The sequence below is a fragment of the Rhinolophus ferrumequinum genome, chromosome 6, assembly GCF_004115265.2.
Source record: "Rhinolophus ferrumequinum isolate MPI-CBG mRhiFer1 chromosome 6, mRhiFer1_v1.p, whole genome shotgun sequence".
Classification (NCBI taxonomy): Eukaryota; Metazoa; Chordata; class Mammalia; order Chiroptera; family Rhinolophidae; genus Rhinolophus; species Rhinolophus ferrumequinum.
In genome coordinates this window covers 18,398,721-18,417,205 of record NC_046289.1, presented here as the reverse complement: position 1 = coordinate 18,417,205, position 18,485 = coordinate 18,398,721, and the positions used below count along the sequence as shown (strand labels likewise).

General features: G+C 45.9%; 1 protein-coding gene across 2 annotated transcripts in view; it reads right to left on the bottom strand.

Annotated features, from left to right (window-relative positions):
• Positions 1–17,718, bottom strand: part of STON2 (stonin 2) — a 128,407-nt gene extending 110,689 nt beyond the window's left edge. For both annotated transcript variants that reach the window (XM_033109591.1, XM_033109592.1), the window contains exon 1: positions 17,571–17,718. The gene's annotated coding sequence lies outside the window, so the exon portion shown is untranslated. The remainder of the gene's footprint in view (positions 1–17,570) is intronic.
• Positions 17,719–18,485: the final 767 nt, after the last annotated feature.

The window sequence follows — 18,485 nt, the reverse complement described above, 5'->3', positions numbered from 1 at the left end:
AGGTGCTCCAAGGGTACCTGAACGGCGGACACTATTGCTATAGGCCACCAGCCAAGGGGTCCCACCACTGATAGGTCCAAATCACCTGTGCTTTTTCAATACATAGGGGGCAGAAGTGTGACCAGCACTGTCACCAACGTCTTTGGGCCATATGGACACCGTATCTGAAGGAGTCCAATTGTGAGCACAGCGTCTGAGATCATCCCAGTGAATCAGTGCAGCTTCAGGGACACGGAATCTCTTTCTAGAAGCTCCTGCCAACACTCCCTATACCAAGAATAACATGAATTAAGAGGAAAATAGAGCTCTAGGCCACAGATTCAAGCTCGGTGGGTGGTTCTACTATGAAGTTAGTACACTGTAGATTTGTCTAGAAAACAGAGCTTTATTTCCCCAGGTAGACAGCAAAGAGAAAAACTATTTCCCCATCCTTCCTTCGTTCAAAGAAATGAAACTTTCCTCCTGGTTTGAACTGCCAACTCCCCTTAACTCTTTCCCTGCCACTCTAGTCTTCAGCGTCCCTCCCTCCTGGAAGACCTCACCAATACTCTATGTCACCTTGCACCCTAACACTCCCACAGCGCTGTGCCACGCAACTCCAGGAGGCGCCATTCACATGGGGTGCAATGGGAACGGTGCCCCCTTACATGAATGCTGCCCCCAGAGCTGTGCAATCCAGTAGCCCAGCAACAACACATGCTCTCCCACCCCACCATCCACACTTGAGAAAAAGCAGGGTGGGGGCAGCCGGATGGCTCAGTTGTTGGAGTGCGAGCTCTTGACAACATGGTTGCCAGTTCAATTCCCACATGGGCCAATGAGCTGCACCCTCCACGACTAGATTGAAGACAACGAGCTGCCTCTGAGCTGCCGGTGGGGAGGCTGGATGGCTCAGTTGGTTAGAGCGTGTGCCGCTTGAAGGACGGCGACTTGACTTAGGACTTAATGGGTCCTGGAAAAAACACATTGTTCCCCAATATCCCCCAATAAAAATTTTAAGAAAGAAAGAAAGAGAGAGAGAGAGAGAGAGAGAGAGAGAGAGAGAGAGAGAAAGAAAGAAACAAACAAACAAACAAACAAAGGGCAGGGAAATGTTTGTCAACATAAGAATATCCAAACCTGTAGAAAATTTTTATGAGTTTATTTGAGCCAAACTGATGATACATGCCAAGGAGTAAGATCTCAAATGCTCCGGAGAATACGTTTTGCAGCTTCTTTTATGCATTTGAAATTAACGAGGGAACCTAAGGAAGATTACATGGAGAAGGGAGAAAACAAGGCGAGGACTGGATTACAGAATAGTTAACAAGATTATGTGCTCTCTTGAGGGTGGTTACAGCTTATTTCAAAGGTGTGTTAACCTAGATGCACAGAAACAATGGACGGGGCTTGGTTAAGGAAAAGATAATCCTTTTACTAAAGAAGTTATATGCCAGGAGCATGACTACCTACCATGACCTGTCCAGTTAGGAATTTATGATCAGATCACCCTGTGAGGTTACTTTCTATAGAAACCCTTTTTCGATCCAAATGTTGAAGGTTCAGAAGAGAACCTTGACTGGGAAAGAAGATGAAAGTAAATTCGTATCCCATAGGAATCCTTGGGCTTATTGTTCACCCAGCAGAATAAAGAAACAACAGCGATAAGAAATAGCAATTAGGCCTGGGTGATTAGGACAATGGCAGCTGAACTGAGGACAGAAAAGTTCCCAGGAAATATCCTAAGGCTATTAGGAGTGTGGAATTAACTGGGGTGGGAACAGGAAAAGAGTTTTAATTTGGGATACGCTGACATCCAAGAATTGTGAAAAAGAGGGTGGGTGGAGAATATGTAGCTTTAGAGCCTAGAGAAAAATTAGAGGTAAAAAGTTAGACTTCAGAGCCTTGCCAAAAAAGATGATATATGAAACTAAAGGAATGAATAGGCTACCAATAGAGGAAGTAAAAAGATTGACAAAAGATGGCTGACAACCGGAGACGGCAAGCCTACAGGGCAGGGGGGAGGTGAGAAGGAAAAAAGGGGGGTGGGGGAGCAAAGTGACAGTGCCAGACAGAGAAACAGAAAAACCAGAGGCCTCTGGGGTCATGAAGGCAAGAGAGAATTTTCAAGAAGGTAGGTTTCTCTAGTGTTAAATGCTGTAAAGAGACATTGGATCGTTAACTGGAGTCTAGCTCCCGGAGGGATGGATGTCTATGCCCTTTTTCTCACCGTATTGCCAAAGCTCAGGGCTGGCTACACAGAAGGAAAGCCTCAAGCATTAGTGGAAGAGAGTCAAGCAGCTGGACGGGGAACCCCATTGCAAGGAATTAATAATAAACCATGATTACAGTTTAAAGTTGAATGGCTCTTAATATAGCTTTGTAAAGCAAAAAATGACGAGCTTACATATGGTTAATCCCAGTGACAAGCTTCATGGAGGAAGCACGTTGGAATTTATCCGGTACAACCTGACCCACCTCAGAGGAGGGGCCAGATCCCAGATCCTGGGATCTGCCCTGCCTCAAATTCTCTGAATGACCACAGCAAAACTACAATTGCTTTCCACACATTTATTAACTTGGAATTAATATAAACATATTTGCAAAGACCTTGAAAATACCTGGAAGATGGGAAATAGACTTAACTTGTCTGAAGCCCTATGTTTTCACACGTTCTCCAACAGAATAAAATACCAATAAAATACCAAGCCGGTAAACTACTTCCACAAAAGCGTTTTATCATGCATTCATTGAACATCTCTTGCTAGGCATATTCTAGTGCAATTCCAGGGACAGTGAGAGGACTAAGACCCAGATCCTGCCTTAGACAGGGAGACCAGCAAATAAACTGACAATCACAACAGAGCATGATTAGGGCTACCCCAGGAACACCCAGCAGTGCCATGAGCACACACAGCGACACCTAGCCCAGTCTTGGGGTCAGTGAAGAATAACTGAGGAGAAGTGATACTTGGGCAGTGGCTTGAAAGATGAACAGAAATTAGCTGGGGGCAGGGATAAAGGACATTCTAAGCTTGCAGTATGGCACCTATAAGAACAAAACAGGACAATACCCTATGGTCAATTAGAGGATGCCATTTTACTTAGCCATATCTAAACAGTTGTGTTAACATAGAAAACCATGGTTTGTCACCAAAAAGTGTGTGCAACAGACATCCCTGGCTCTTACATCTCCAGACCTCCCCCGTGCCTAACACCGTGCCTGAACACCAAGCTTCACTGACCCCAACCCCTGCAGCAAGTATCAGAGATACAGCAGGATCTGTAGATAAGAGTAAGGTGCAGCGTAAGGGGACGATGGAACTGAGAAATGAGGCCTGAGATTCAGGGTTAGTGTTAGGAACGGGGCAGGAGGCAGGGATGGGGTGATGCAGAGGTAGCAGGAGGAGTCTGTTTTGCACATGACCAGGAAGGTTGAAGTATAATAGCTTTTTATAAGGCCCCCCCACTCAGAATAGCTGTAATAAAGGCACTATGTTCATACAGAGACGAGGAAATGAAGGAAAGCACGTTGTGTTTTCTGAGCTTATAGCTAATTCAGGTTGACGGATGCAATGAGTCAGAAGGACAGTAGTAAGACAGGAGGCTGGGAAGGTTAGGAGTCAGGTCACACAGCGCCTAGCAGACCATGCCAGGAGGTCAGGTTTTGTCATAAAGGCAAAGGAAATCAATTAAACAAGTTTAAACAAGGATCTAGCATGATTCAATTGTCTTTTAGAAATATCATTCCAGAAGCAATGAGGATGGTGGACTGGAGGGTGGGAAGATCAGCTAGTAATTAATTATAGTGATCAGGCATCGCAAGATGAAGGGTAAAGAGGAAGGACGGTTTTTATGAGCCATTTAAGATGCAAGATAGTCAAGACCTGGGATAAAGTCTATTTGTGGCTCATTTAGATTGAGGGAGTTGTGATGTGGTGGGTGGGTGAAAAAGATCCTTGGAAAACTGGGTAAACTTTTGTGCCATTCACCACGAAAAGGACTTCAGGGGGAAGAATGGTTGAGGGGTGGTAGGGATGTGACGAGTTCAGTTTTAGACCCCGTGAGTTTAGTGGGTCTGTGGGAGATGTCTCTGGGGCCTGTTAAATAGAGAGGTCAAGAGCTCAGAAGAAGAGAGATGAGCATTGATAATATAGATTGACAGGTCACTGAGGCAAGGGTTTGGAATAGGTCACCCAGCGAGAGTGTACAACATGAGGAGAAAGAAGAACCAAGGGTGGGAAGGTCAACATTAACATACTGGGCACAGGATAAACAGCTCCTGGGAGCTCACTACAAACGCCTTCTCTTGTCACCGTCATGGAGGTCAAGTCAAATTCAACCTTCCATTGCAGGAAAAATCAACCTGGTTTGCTCAGCACCCAGAGGCGATATCAGTGTTCACTTCAAGCAATGAACTCTTCAGGTAACGCAGCTAAAGGAGCTCTGGGTCGGCTCAAGGACAAGAGAGAGAGGAAGGAGCTAGGAAGCATTAGACAGAAGAACAGGGGTTGTGCGTTTCTGGGTTTCTGGCACTGGGAACCGTCTTCATCTTTCTGCAGCATGGGCTTCTGGGGATGCACCTAAGATGTTTTCCACACTTATACTGATACTTCCACTATATACTCATACACATGTCATCCATCGGGAAGAGTTCTCTAGTTAGGGCCAAGGCCAAGATGCACAACTCAAACTTCCCCTGGGACTGGTTCTTAATATTTTTTTGAAAAAGTATGGCTTTCTGGATCTCTTTGAGATATGATTTGAGCCAGAGACACTCATCTCCAAGAAAATACACATACATGCAACATTATTTATAATAATTTTAGGTGTCTCACAGACATCTTTCCCAAAGCCCCTTGGTGAATCCCCTGGGGACCTCTGGACTCCCTGTTCAAAGCTCCCCCCTACAGCAATTTCTCCAGCTCACGTCACTTTTAGATCTTTCCAAACAAAACAGAATCATTCCAGAGGCATGCAGCAGAAGGAAACCAGGCACTGTGGCTTCTACTGACCCTGAACTGATAATTCCTTATTTCCGTTTTCAGTAACGTGGAGGATATCTCCTTCCCTTTTCTAAGAATCCCTCCCCTCCCTATAGCCCCAACAAAACAGACACACAAGCGTAAAACCAAAACAACCCAGCCAAACACTAAGACGCCACAGTGGGCCTCAGGGGCTGCGGCCGCAGCAGGACTCTGCTGATCACAACGTTACCCTCATGAAGCAGGCCCCTCCTAAACAAAAAACATCCCAAGTTCATGTCTGCTGACTGAAGGGAAGGCACGTGGGTGTCTCCAACTGCCAGGGGCAGCCGCCAGGAACAGGGATACGCTGGGTGGGCTTGGCACAGTGTGGCAGCCAAGTAACTAACTGTTGGCTGAGGGCTGACTCTGCTTTCACAGAGCAGGGTCTTGGATTTTGGTGGGTGGCAGGCACTGCTGACACCGGGTACTTCTCTATAGATTGTAAATTTAGAGAGCAGGTATGTCAGGAAGTGGTATGACTTGCAGGACAAAATAATGCCCCAGATTATTAAAAAATGTAAGCAACTTAACACCTTCAAATGGTGACAATTCACCCATTTCCACACTCCTACTGTATTTCCTTCATTTAAATTTATTTTTCTAATTTATATCTACATACCTATACATCTATTCGTATACATTGAATTTAAAAAGGGGAACACTCTCACTAAGGAAAATTTGGAAAATATAGCATAACGACTGGTGTACTTCTGAAGAGATATGATTTCTAAAAATTCTCTTTGCATGTACCTTTTCAGCTTCCCAGGGACAGTTCTATTGTGTAAGGGTGAGGCATTCCTTTTTTGGAGGGGGAGGCTGTCACCACAGACAAATGGGACAGGATCCTTTGACCTTGTGACTCCCTGGGCTCTCATCTCATGGCTAAGAAGTATTTATTCTATTGTTTTTTCCAAGCGGGTGGAAATTTCCCACAGTTTATGCCTATTCTCTTTACTTCCTCAACCTGAAAGGCCAGAACGAAAATTTTAATCACTGGAAGCTCTTTCCTATTAATTTTTCTACTTTCGTATTTCTAATGTTTGCTTTCAGCCCTCACACCACCCACCTCCATCTGGAAAAGGCTTCTGAAAAATTCTAGTAGAGATTCAGAAACCAACCACACCGTTAACGTATATTTGGTCCCGCCACCACTAATAGTAGTATTTCTTTTTGGTAGACATCTCCCTGACAGTAACTCTTGTAAAACAGAAAAGCCACAAATTCGAGGCATAGAAGCCATAACTGCAACACAGCAGACATACTAATTAGAGAATTGAGACACAAGACCAGCATTTGAGCCTCCATATCTCTGTATTCTTTGGCTTTGAGAGGGAGACTTTTTTAAAACACAGATTCAGAATCATATTATTTGCCGAGTGAAATCGAGTGTCTTAGATGCATTTTCCAACCAAGCGTAGAACTTGAATTTAAAGCAGTAGGGAGGATCAGTTTGTTTATTAGAAAAGAGTGAGAACCTTCTTACCTAGCTCACAGTGGTAAAGAACACATACGAGGTTAGTTTATACAATATTGAAACACTGTCATTGCCAGGGAAATCCGTTTTTTCTACGTTTCAATTTTCAGGTCTCTGAATGCTTGTGCGTCTGTGATTCATGTACCAATTGCCAGACACAGGCCAGACTTGATCTCTGGATGTAGTGTTTCAATTACAGAGGAAGCATAAGTGGCTGACCTATGTGTGTGGAATTTATTGCAGTATCTCCTTAACCACCGTCTTTTATTTTTAATAAAAAGACGGAAAATAGTAGCAGTATGGGCTGAATTAACATGTGGTTTCCAGTTCAGGGAAAATTCAAAGGGCTTTAAAATGTGTGAGCTGTCACCGCTCCCCAATCCTCACACACTGGATGAACAGGGAGAACTTTACAGTGACAAACCGAGGACCAGCTTCATAGCACTAATTATCTTTCTGGCATTTCAGGTTGAGGAAGTAAAGAGAATAGGCATACATGGTGGGAAATTTCCACCAGCTTGGAAAAAACAACAGCTGCACTCACTGACCCCTCAGCCTCTGAGATGGGCATATTTACTACCAGTGCCCATCTCAAGATAAAAACTGAGTCTCAGAGAGTAAGTAGCTTGCCCAAAAGCACGCAGCTAGGAAGAGGTCAAGTGTCATCTGACTCTAGTCTCTTAACTGAAGTCCAAGCATTACAGAGCTCAAATGATAAACTATCCAAAGAAAATGCCAGCATCAAATAGGGACACACTTCATTTTACACTGGTGAAGCGAAGAAAAGAACTAGAAAACTAGAGCTGGCTTGACTTTTCCACTGGAGCTGGAATGCCCCCTGGTTCTGCCCCAGGACTCCTCTTCTGGGGCCACTTCCAGCCCTCACGGCTTAGATCCCATCTGTAGCTGGAATCAGTACAGGGACGTCTCCAGCCCTGACTTCTCACCTGACGCTTGCTGATGCCCACAGAGCACCTTCACTTCAGTGTCTAACGGGCCTCTCAGACTGAAGACACCCACAATTGTACACCTACTCCTCCCCCCCCCCAAAACGACTCTACTAGAATCCTTTTCCACCGGAGATGACGGCCGCTCTAGCTTTCCAGTAGCCCTGGTCAAAACCATCAAGTCACCCTGGGCTTCCCCTGACACTGTTTCTCTCATGTTCACTTTACAAAAAGGCACTTTGCAAACATAATTCTCATATGATTTTTTAAAATTGCAAATTCCCTAATAGTGTAATAACTATGGTGCTAGGTGGGTACTAGACTGATTGGGGTAAGTTATATAAATGTCTAACCACTAACACCGTACACCTGAAACTAATGTAATATTGAATGTCAACTGTAAATGAAAAAACAATTAATTAAAAAAACAAATCAAATGGCAAATTCCCCTAGTAGACTTAGTAAGATTTCATTTGCACGTAAGTCATCCTGCGTACGTTTACTAAAGCAATTAGTAAGCTTCTTTTATCATAGCATTGTCTACCTACACAGCTGATCGCTTTATTTTTATGTGTGATTTGATAAACACTTACTGTGTTTCCCCGAAAATCAGACGTAACCGGAAAATAAGCCCTAACATGATTTTTCAGGATAACATCCCCTGAACATAAGCCCTAATGCGTCTTTTGGAGCAACCCCGACATTGATCTCATAGTGCTTTATAACTCATTTAATCAAATACATTGTGCAATCCTCGTAAGAACTCTATGAGGTAGGTACTATTATCCCATGTATTTAGATAAGGAAACTGAGGGAGTTTAAATAATGCCCAAGACAGTCCGGCTCCTGAGTCTGTGCTCTTAACCACTTCACCACGCTCCTCCATCCATGAGACGTACTTATCTCCTCTAAGTGCATCAGTGAACCTACTGTCTCATCTGGCTTTCTTAGGGCCAGGAACCACCTCTGCCAAGTGCCCTGCCAGGATTGGATGCACATTCTCTGTCTTCTTCACAAGAGGCAACCACAGGACAGGAGATCAAAGCCCTTGGTCCGGTGAGCCCTGTGCTGTGACCAGCCAAGTAAGTCACCCAGCAGAGTGTACTGTGTGACAGCAAATGACTGACGTCCTTGGAGTTGCTTCCCCACGGCCCACTCAGGGATCAGGAACTGAGCACCAACCAACAGCAGAGCACGTGAGCTCCAGGGCCCGAGAGTGTGATGGTGGATGGCACAGCTGGGGGAGCTGCTGCAGATGGCACAGCCTGACGGTGAGTGACTGAGAGACACGCTGAATTCACTCAAGTAGATGTCCACTCCCCAAACCACCCCCTTTTTAGATGATCCTTTATAACAAAAATGTTAAGGAGGAAGAGATAGTGCAAAGAAGAGAAGGAAGTGTGCTTCAACAGTCCTGCTGACCGCTGTGAACTGACAGCAAAAGCAGACAGTTTTCCTTCCACCAGGATCCCTGTGGGTGTGGCCAGAGAGGACAGAGCCCGTTAACTCAGCAGAGCACTTTTCCTTCCATTTCCAGATACAGTTGCAGAATTAATAACAGGTAAATACCAATGAAGCCAACACTACGCAGATCATCCAAGGGGGCATCACGTGCTGTGAATTCAAAGACAAACATCTTTCTGAGGTGGTGCTGGACTGGAAAGTTTCATGGAGGTGCAGCTGCACTGGATTGTAGGTAAAGGTAAGATTTAGATGGAGCACTGGTTTTAGAGCTAAGAGATTACACTGAAGGGTTCAGATCCCAGGTCTGCTACAATGTTTGACAAATTACTTACAAGTGAGATAAGTAATTTGTAAAATGATATGCTACTCTTCCTGACCTTACAGAGTTGAGGTAGAAATTAAGTGAGATAATATGGTGAAAACTGCTAGCAGAGGACCTGGAACACAGTAAAACTCAATGAATGATAGCTATTAATAGTGATTTTGATAAATCCAATAATAAAATTTTTCAGACGTCTTAACTATTCAGAGCCTGAAATCAAGGGAAATATAGGGACAAGGAACAATGTAGAAAAAAATTAAATCTTGATACCTTCTTTCAAAGAGAGCCAGGGTTAGGCCTGAAAGAGAAGGGTATAATTATCTCACCCTCAAATTAAAAGTAACAAGATTACAACTGAGGGCCCCCATGGGGTATAATATAGCTAGAGAAAATCCTAACTAGCTGTCCAGGACCCCAAGTAAATGCACAAGTAAAACTGTATTTTTGACGGCTGTGGGTTGACCCAATATACATTTAAACTATACATAACTCAATAAGCTCACCATCTATGAATCACTCTAGCCTTACCTACTTAATCATAACATTATAATTTTTATCTTTTAAAACCTTAAGTCAGGAAAGACAGACAAATATATTCAGTTTCTAAAGCAAACAGAGAAGTAAAATCTGTTTTCATTCAAAACAACTCACTTTTTTTTTTTTAAAGCAATTAGCTAACTTCAGAAGGAAGGCAGCCAATGGAGTGATCCTATCAAGCTGGTGGGTCTAGTGTCTCGCTTCAAAGTTCAGGCAGATTGGAAGCCACTGATAGACCTGCTATATTGGTTGGCATTTGGCATGAAAAGTGCCAAGAATGCTATTTCATTCAGATGGTGTGTTTGCACAGACCCACAGCATGAAAATGGGACTGTCTCTCAAGAGAGCCAGGGTTAAGCCTGAAAGAGAAGGGTGTAATTATCTTATCCTCAAACCAAAAGTAACAAGGACCTTTTGGGGTTACAACTGAGGGCCCCCCCATGTGGTATAAGGTACACGTAGATAAAGAAAATGCTAACTAGATGTCCAGGGCCCCAAGTTCTCAGTGCCACCATCCCTATGCAGATCTGTGAAGCAATGGAAGCTGGACACCACCAAATGTCAGGGGAAGTGGGACCAGTGAACGCAGAAGTGCCAGGGGATTCCTGCATGACTTTAAACAAGTCACTTGACCTTCTGAGGTCATTTTGCCATGGAGAGAGACCTGCTGCCTGCCAGTTTGACAGAGTTTATGATAGGATTAGATTTTATTTATAAAGAGGTTTGACATCCTTAGCTCCAAAGTGCTTACCTATTAATAAAGTGAACATGTTAACGTCAATCTGAAGTCCGGTGTTACTCATCTGCTAGTGCATCACACAATGGCTTTGTTTGTCAGGAGGTGATACAGGCAGGCAGAATATTTGGATTGGTTGCGTAGATGACAGTCAAGAAAGAAAGACTTTAAGAAGCTCAGACTAGGGCCAGAGCGGCTCAGGTGGTTGGAGCGCTGAGCTCCTAACACCAAGGTCGCTGGTTTGTTTCCCACAAGGGCCAATGAGTTGCGCCCTCTACAGCTAAGATTGTGAACAACGGCTCTCCCTGGAGCTGGGCTGCTGTGAGCAGCCGGAGGTCGGTGTGTGCTGTGGTGGGCTACCGTGTGCTACCATGAGCCACTGATGGCCAGCATGAGTGGCCAGTGGCCATCGTGAGCGGCCGGCAGCAATTGTGAGCGCTGGCAGCCAGCAAGACGTACCATGATCCGCTGAGAGCAGCCAACGGGCAACCTGCTGCCTCAGGGGTGAGGGGGCGCAAGGCTCATAACACCAGCAGGGGCCAGGGAGCTGTGTCCTACATAACTAGACGGAGAAAAAAACACTTGAACAGGAGTGGGGGAGGGGAGAGGCGCAAGAATGGGCGGGGGAAGCAGCTCAGACTTCCCTTCCCCTCTCCTACTTGACGCTTTTACTCCAGATGTCTAGTCACAAACCTCGAACAAGCCTGTGCTCATTAGAACCACAGTAAACTTAGGTTCATTCCTGAAAAACCAGTGCTCCATCTAAATCTTACCTGTACCTGCAATCCAGTGCAGCTGCACCTCCATGACCCTTCCCAGCCCAGCACCACCTCAGAAAGACGTCTGTCTCTGAATTCACAGCACGTGATGCCCCCTTGGATGATCTGCCTAGTGTTGGCTTCATTGGTAGTTACCTGTTATTAATTCTGCATAAATATTTGGCCCTTTCTCTCTCTGGTTAGAGGCTGTGTCAGAAGACGAAGCATTATTACACTTCTCTGCATTCCTCATAACATCTCCTGAGAGCCATGCGCCCAGAAGACGCGCTATGACATTCACGTGAAGGCACCTTCCAAAGATTTTCCTGGGCCATGAACAATCTGCACAGTAGCTTCACACTCCTCACTGTGACTACATCTCACAAAGAACATTGGCCCATCTCTTGCCTGTTAGTGAGGCCGTCTGGCAGCACAGTCCAGGTTAGTATGGAGCCAGCTGGGGCTCCGCAAAAGAATCCAAGGGACTTTGAGTTTTCAATCCTGCCCTTCTATTATCTATCTTCAGAATTCTGGCCAACTTTTCCCAAGTTATTGCATTTCAGAAAGACAGCAATAGCACTAGAAACCTATCTCCTGAAATTTGTAGAGATGTGAAAAAAATATCTGATAGCATTAATTCAATATAAATTCAAATTCAATTAATTCAATATATATATGATAGCATGAATTCAATAGTATGCAGAGAGGATACTATTTATCTAGTGATTTGATATGTATATTTCTTAAATATCAAATTGCTGTATAAATGCTATGGAATTGTAACACTTTCTAACAAATACGAGTATGTTCAGCATTTTTAATCCCTCCTGGCTCTCACTCAGGTCTAAGGTTTTATCTGCTGCATCTTTGAAACTTTAGACCACGTTTCCTGGAGACCTGAGATTGAGAATTGACCAAGGGAATGTAGCACTAAGGCCCAGCCTGCAGGAAGAAGGGAAAAGTCATGCAAAATTATCCAGAAAAAGAAACAGACAGATCGGATCAATGCAGTTGGCCTCAGGACAGAGGTTCTGGCTCTAAGCTTTCTCGTCCACCTCTGGCAGTAAGCAGAATGCTAGGGAATTCTCCTGTCTCAAAGAGCACACCTTGACGGTGCCATTTGTTTCTGTCAAATCTCAGTTAAGAAAAGGGTCCTTTCAAATCTCACTCACTTGGTTTTATAGCTTGGGTCCACCGAGACATTTCTTATTTTATACAAATTAAATATGTATAGAATTTCTAGTACACAAGGTTTGACAATTATGTTCGAGAACTTGTTGCAACGATGTTGCTAAGCTTTTTTGATATCAGAGGGATTATTCATTATGAATTTGTACCAACTGGATAAACAGTTAACCAAGTCTACTATTTGGAAGTGCTGAAAAGGCTGCGTGAAAAAGTTAGATGAAAATGACCTGAACTTTTCACCAATAATTCATGGCTCTTGCGTCACGACAACGCACCAGCTCACATGGCATTGTCTGTGAGGGAGTTTTTAGCCAATAAATGAATAACTGTATTGGAACACCCTCCCTACTCACCTGATCTGGCTCAATGACTTCTTTCTTTACCCAAAGATAAAGGAAATATTGAAAGGAAGGCATTTTTATGACATTCAGGACATCAAGGGTATTACGACGGCAGCTCTGATGGCCATTCCAGAAAAAGAGTTCCAAAATTGCTTTGAAGGATGGACTAGGCACTGGCATTGGTGCATAGCTTCCCAAGGGAAGTACTTTGAAGGTGACCGTAGTGATATTCACCAATGAAGTATGCAGCACTTTTTCTAGGATGTGTTCGCAAACTTAATTGTCAGATCTCGTATTCTATCCACACCCCAATAAACTAATTTACACTCATCCCACCTTGAAACAAATATTTTAACCTGCTAGCCAACATTCAAAATGTTGACCATGAAAGTATTTCATGCATTCACATGATGTCTGCTGGGCAGGCATATCACTGATTAGCTGGACCCTGATAGAGTTCAAACTTCTGCCACATCCAGGATTGAGAAACATACAGTAAAAAGAAATCCTCACTATGCTTTATTTCTTGTGTCATGTTGTACACACCAACATGTTTTCTCCTTAACATCCATTTTTGGAATGCTGTCTCATTTCAGGAGTGGTGAGTCACAGTTAAGGGAATTGTTGTGACTTGCTCCACCCATTGGTATAAGCGAAACCATGGATGATCTTGGTTTCTCATGGGGTTACTTATCTTGGAGGGGGTTGATCACAATTTGCATGATCACATGGCACAGATGTGTACTCACGAAGGTGACCTCCAGTGAAGTGAGAAATTTCTTGGTCTGCCTATTTAAAATTCAGCCAAATGTCTATCCAGTGAGCAAACCCAGTTCCAGAAGAAATTAAAACTGGGACGACAAGAAATGTGATGGATCAGGTTTGGAACACACTGACAGGACTGAAAGGTCTGGAGCCAGGCAAAAAGGGTGTGTGCTCAGTGACAGGACGGCGAGTCAGGACAGAGTGACAAAGGGAGAGAATAAAAGCAGCACTTGTACTCTTCTTGTACTCAAATTCTGTGAACTCGAGTTTTCATTTCCTCACTATGAGCACTGCATCTGCAATTTAATATAAACCGAGAGACTCAGTCACTCTTACAGACCCCACTGCTCATGGCTGGAGTTGGCCTTCAGCAAATCTGCCACATGGAGACTGCTTGAGACCTTCCAGACTTTTTCCTCTTTCCATTAGGCCCTTCTATTCAGATCTTTCCCTCAACCATGTCTTATCTTCTCCTTTGAGTTCAATGGTTTTCAAAGTGTGGTCTTTGGACCACCAGCATCGGCATCACCTGAGCACTTGTCAGAAAAGCTGATTCCCAGGCCCACCACACACCCACTGATCCAGGAACTCTGCGGGAAGACGCCCAGAAATCTGTGTTTTGTCAGCCCTCCAGGTGATGCTGAGGCACACTAAAGTTTGAGAACTGCGGCTTTAGATATTATAAAATAATGACTCTCAGATGAGAGAGCACGTGCATTTTAGGAGAGGACTTGTAAACAAGACAAGCCACTCAAGTGCCAAATGAATCATTTTCTAGTATTGGAATCTCAAGTCATGTGACAGTGAGAGATCTGAGGCTGCTGTGTTAGTTCAGGCCCTCATCATCTCTTGCCTTTAGTCCCATCCATTTCAATCTCCCCTCGTCACCACGAGAGATGTACACTCAGCCTGAAAATCTGATTGTGTTAAACTCTAACTTAAAACCCTTCAGTGGCTGCTCCCTGCCCACAGGATAAATTCTCAACCCCCTGACACATAATGTAGCCCTTAATCATCTGCCTCTGGGCCACTTCTCTGGCTTTGTTTCCTTCTGTGCTTCCCCACCTACTTGGCCAGACCTCACTGTCTGCAGGAGGTTTATACTTTCCCACACTATTGACATCATGTTTGGCCATGTGATTTACCTTGGCCAATAGCATAAGAGCTGAAGTGTTGTCTATTTCTGAGAAGACATTAAGTGCCGTATTTGTTCTGTCATGTTTTCTTTCTTCCCTTTCCCCAGAATGAGATCGGTATTGTCCCAGAAAGAAGCTGTTTTTAAAGCCTCAGTGGATCCCAGAGTGAAAACAGATGAGAAGTAGAAACACAACTAACTTACAATGGACATGCAGCATAAGTGAGAAGTAAACCTTTGCTGTTGCAAGTCACTGAGAGTCGGGGGTTATTTGTTAGTTAGCCTAAAATGACTATTAGAGCACTTTTGATCTCCCGTATTCTTTTTGTCTGGAATGTCTTCTCTCCTCTGCTCCACCCTTTCTTCCAATCCCACCTCACTCTTATCTGCACAAAAGACTGGCTCATCATTCTACACTCCGTTCAGGTGTTAACCCCTTAATCAAGTCTTTTGTTTCTTTCCCAGGTATCATTCACCTTTAGGATCTCCTCTGGATGCTACAGACCTGTAACTCTGCCCCTGGAATTATGCTAGGGGCTGTCCATTCATTAGCATCCTTAGAAAAACTCCTCTTAAAAAAAAATAATGGGGGGCCGGCCTGGTGGCTCAGGTGGTTGGAGTGCGGTGCTCCTAACACTGAGGTTTCGTGAGTGGCCGGCAGCCAGCAGAGAGCTGCCGTGAGCTGCCGCCCGAAGCGGGAGGGGGAGTGGGGGTGCGGAATTGAGCCTTCATTTTACAGAATGGGAGACTTTAGCTCAGAGAAGCAAACTTGTCCAGGTTTCGCAGCCATCAGCCACAGAGATAGATTTCTCACCAGGTGTGGGTCTGGCTCTGAACTGAGAGATCTTTTCCCTGCCCCCCCCCCCCACACACTAGCAGCAAGCTTTCAGATCCTCCCACTCTAGTAGTAGAGAGAGTATAGGTCTCCTTATCAACAACTGAAAGTATCTAATTAATTTGACACTTGAAAGATTTGCATCTGGAAGTGGGCTTCCTACACCCTGAGAAGATAATCACTTTCTTTAAGTGGATGTATTTATATTTAAGGCTCCAGGGAATGGCCCTGGAAACCCTAAGAGAACTGGGGCACTTTGTGCCTTCCCCCACCTCCCCCCCCAGCTATGGGGTAGTGTGCTGTGGTAAGACAAGCAGATTCTCACTGGGATTGCCCTAAAGAACCTTTGGGAAGGTCCTTTAGGTTTGTCACAGGGTAGGAGGTGAAGCAGCAGAAGGTTCAGAATTCCAAACAAGTCTGCTACATATTGATATTTTAGGTTTCAAAAAGGAAAAAGAATGGTGCCAAATGTTTGACTTTTCAGACTAAATAAGAAAAGGAAAGTGACACAGAGGCAAAGAACTGAACCAGACTGTCCAGGTCAGACATGGGAACAACTACAGTGTTAACTGCAAGTTTAGGTTTCTGGAGATGGCATTTTATAGTGTGGTTAGACTTTCTCCCCCGTCCCCAACCCCCTGCACACCCCTCCCCCATTCCTCTCCCTCTTTTTAAACTTTAGAGGGGTAGAAAGTACAAGAACCTTCACATCCCCCGCCCCAATTCAGCCATCCGAATGAAAGAGAAGCATTCAACCAAATACCATGATATTCTCTTCACACAACAGTCATATCCATTTTTTCAGGGATTACAAAGGTTTTCTAAGATACTAGCTGGAATCCATTTATTTGTCACCATTCCAGTGGAGCGCCTTTTTATCCCCTCTAGGGATACATTACCTTTAAACGATACCATCAGTAACATTAATAGCATGTTTTGCCCTTCCAGTGTAGAAAGCGCTTCAGAACACCAGTTGGTTGCTGGGCCGGTTGGGACACGTCTGATTTACTCTTTAAAAGACCATCCACTCCGTACAGGAAATAATAAACGCCAGCGTTCATTGAGTCTTTAGCGCTGTGCTGGGTGTTTTTCAGGCATTGCCTCATTTAATCCTCAAAACAACGCTGTCGGGTGGGTGCAATCATTATTGCCACTTACAGATTAGAAGAGTGGGGCACAGAGAGCATGAAGGACCCGCCTAAGAGAAAGAGAGAGCGAGGCAGGGGCCAGTAGCTGCCCAAGACCACGGCTAAAGATTCACTCAGAGCCCTCAGGCAACTGCTTTCAGTAAGGGCTGCCACTCTTTCTCTTTCTCTCTTTCTCTCCCTCCCTCCCTCCCTCCCTCCCTCCCGCGCTCTCTCTCTCTCTCTCTCTCTCTCTCTCTCTCTCTCTCTCTCTCTCTCTCTTTCTCTCTCTCTCTCTCTCTCTCACACACACACACACACACACACACACACCACTTCAACTCTTCATCCCAGCGAGAGGCGGGTGTCCGGCAAATTGCTTGGCAACAGGCGGGAGAAACTCCATCCAAACCCGGGGTCCGCCGGGTCCAGGACGCTTCTGGGCGCTGTCCAGCGGGCAGCGCGCCTGAGAGGCCTGGCTGGGGTCCTGTCTCCCGACACCCCGAAGGTGGGGAGGAACGCCAAGATCGGGATTTCAAGCGTGGGTGGGTGGGTGGGGGAGAGGCACGGTCCCCAAGGACACCTGTTGTCGCCTCCCCACTCAGGCCAATGAAGTCGTACTGAGGACCCAGATCTTGGGGAAGACGCGCGTTGGCAAACGGTGTCTGAGTATGGGTGCGGGGGTCGCAGGTGTCTTCTCCTCTCACCCCCGCCGCCTTAGACGGATTCACCTCCCCTCCTCCCACTCCGGTACGCCCGCGGCGTTTGGAAATGTCGCGCCTCCCTGGGACTCTGGCAGAAGCCGGCGCTGGGGCACGAGGGGATCGGGCAGCACCCGCGGCGCTAGGACCTCGCGGCCGGCCGGCCCCCAGCCCGCGCCACCTGAGGGGCCCCTCTCGCGCCCGCACGCTCGCCCTCCCTCTGCGGAGCGCGCTTACCTGTGACGCCGCCCGCAGGGACCCAAGTATCGACCGAAAGGTAGCGGCGGCAGAGCCTGCTGGGCTGGCGCCGGGCTCCCCCCTTGGACCCCGGCCGCACTGCTCTCGCTGCGCTCCCTCCGGGTCGCAGCGCCGCCGCCGGCTCCTGACTCCGGGCTCGCTCCGCGCCCGCCGGCTCCGGCAGCCGCTCCCGCAGCTCCTGATTGGCCGCAGCTCGCGCCCGAGCCGCGCCCTGATTGGGCAGCCGAGAACCGGCGGTGGGACGGGCCCAGAGCCTCCTAGACCTACTCCCCGCGCCCCCGGGGTCGCAGCCTCACATCCCGGCTGCACCCCGTGGCCCTGCTCCAGATGCTGACCCTCTGCGCCCAGTGGGGCCGGTAGTCCGAGCACGGGGCAGAGAGGAAAGCATCGCTGCGAGTAGCATTGAGGTGGCGGAGAGTGGGCATCGCCTTGGAGTCTCTTCCATACCCACAGCTGGATGGTGGGTGTCAATTGCTTCTACGGTCTCACGCCTACTTGGGGTTTTGAATACCTGTTCATTTTGATACTTCTACTATAAAAAGGGCATAAGGCGCAGGGCAGTGGCTTGTAAACACTGGGGGCTAAATTGGGTTTGTGGACTCAGATTGGACTTGACTCACAATCTCTATGTGGTTCAACTTGAGCTCGCAAAGGGGAAGTGGCTTGTCCAAGGTCGTTATCACGTTAGGACTTAATCATGTTAACAAATTTTTAAGAATGAGAAAGATGGTGAGATCTTCATTTACAAGGAATTTATACCTAGCTAGGAAGATGAGACTGAATAATAATAACAGTATAAGAACCCTAACGTTTCCGTGGTGCTTAGTATTTGCTGGGCACTTTTCCAAGTGCTTTACATATATTAATTCAGAAACACAGGAAACCGCTTTCATA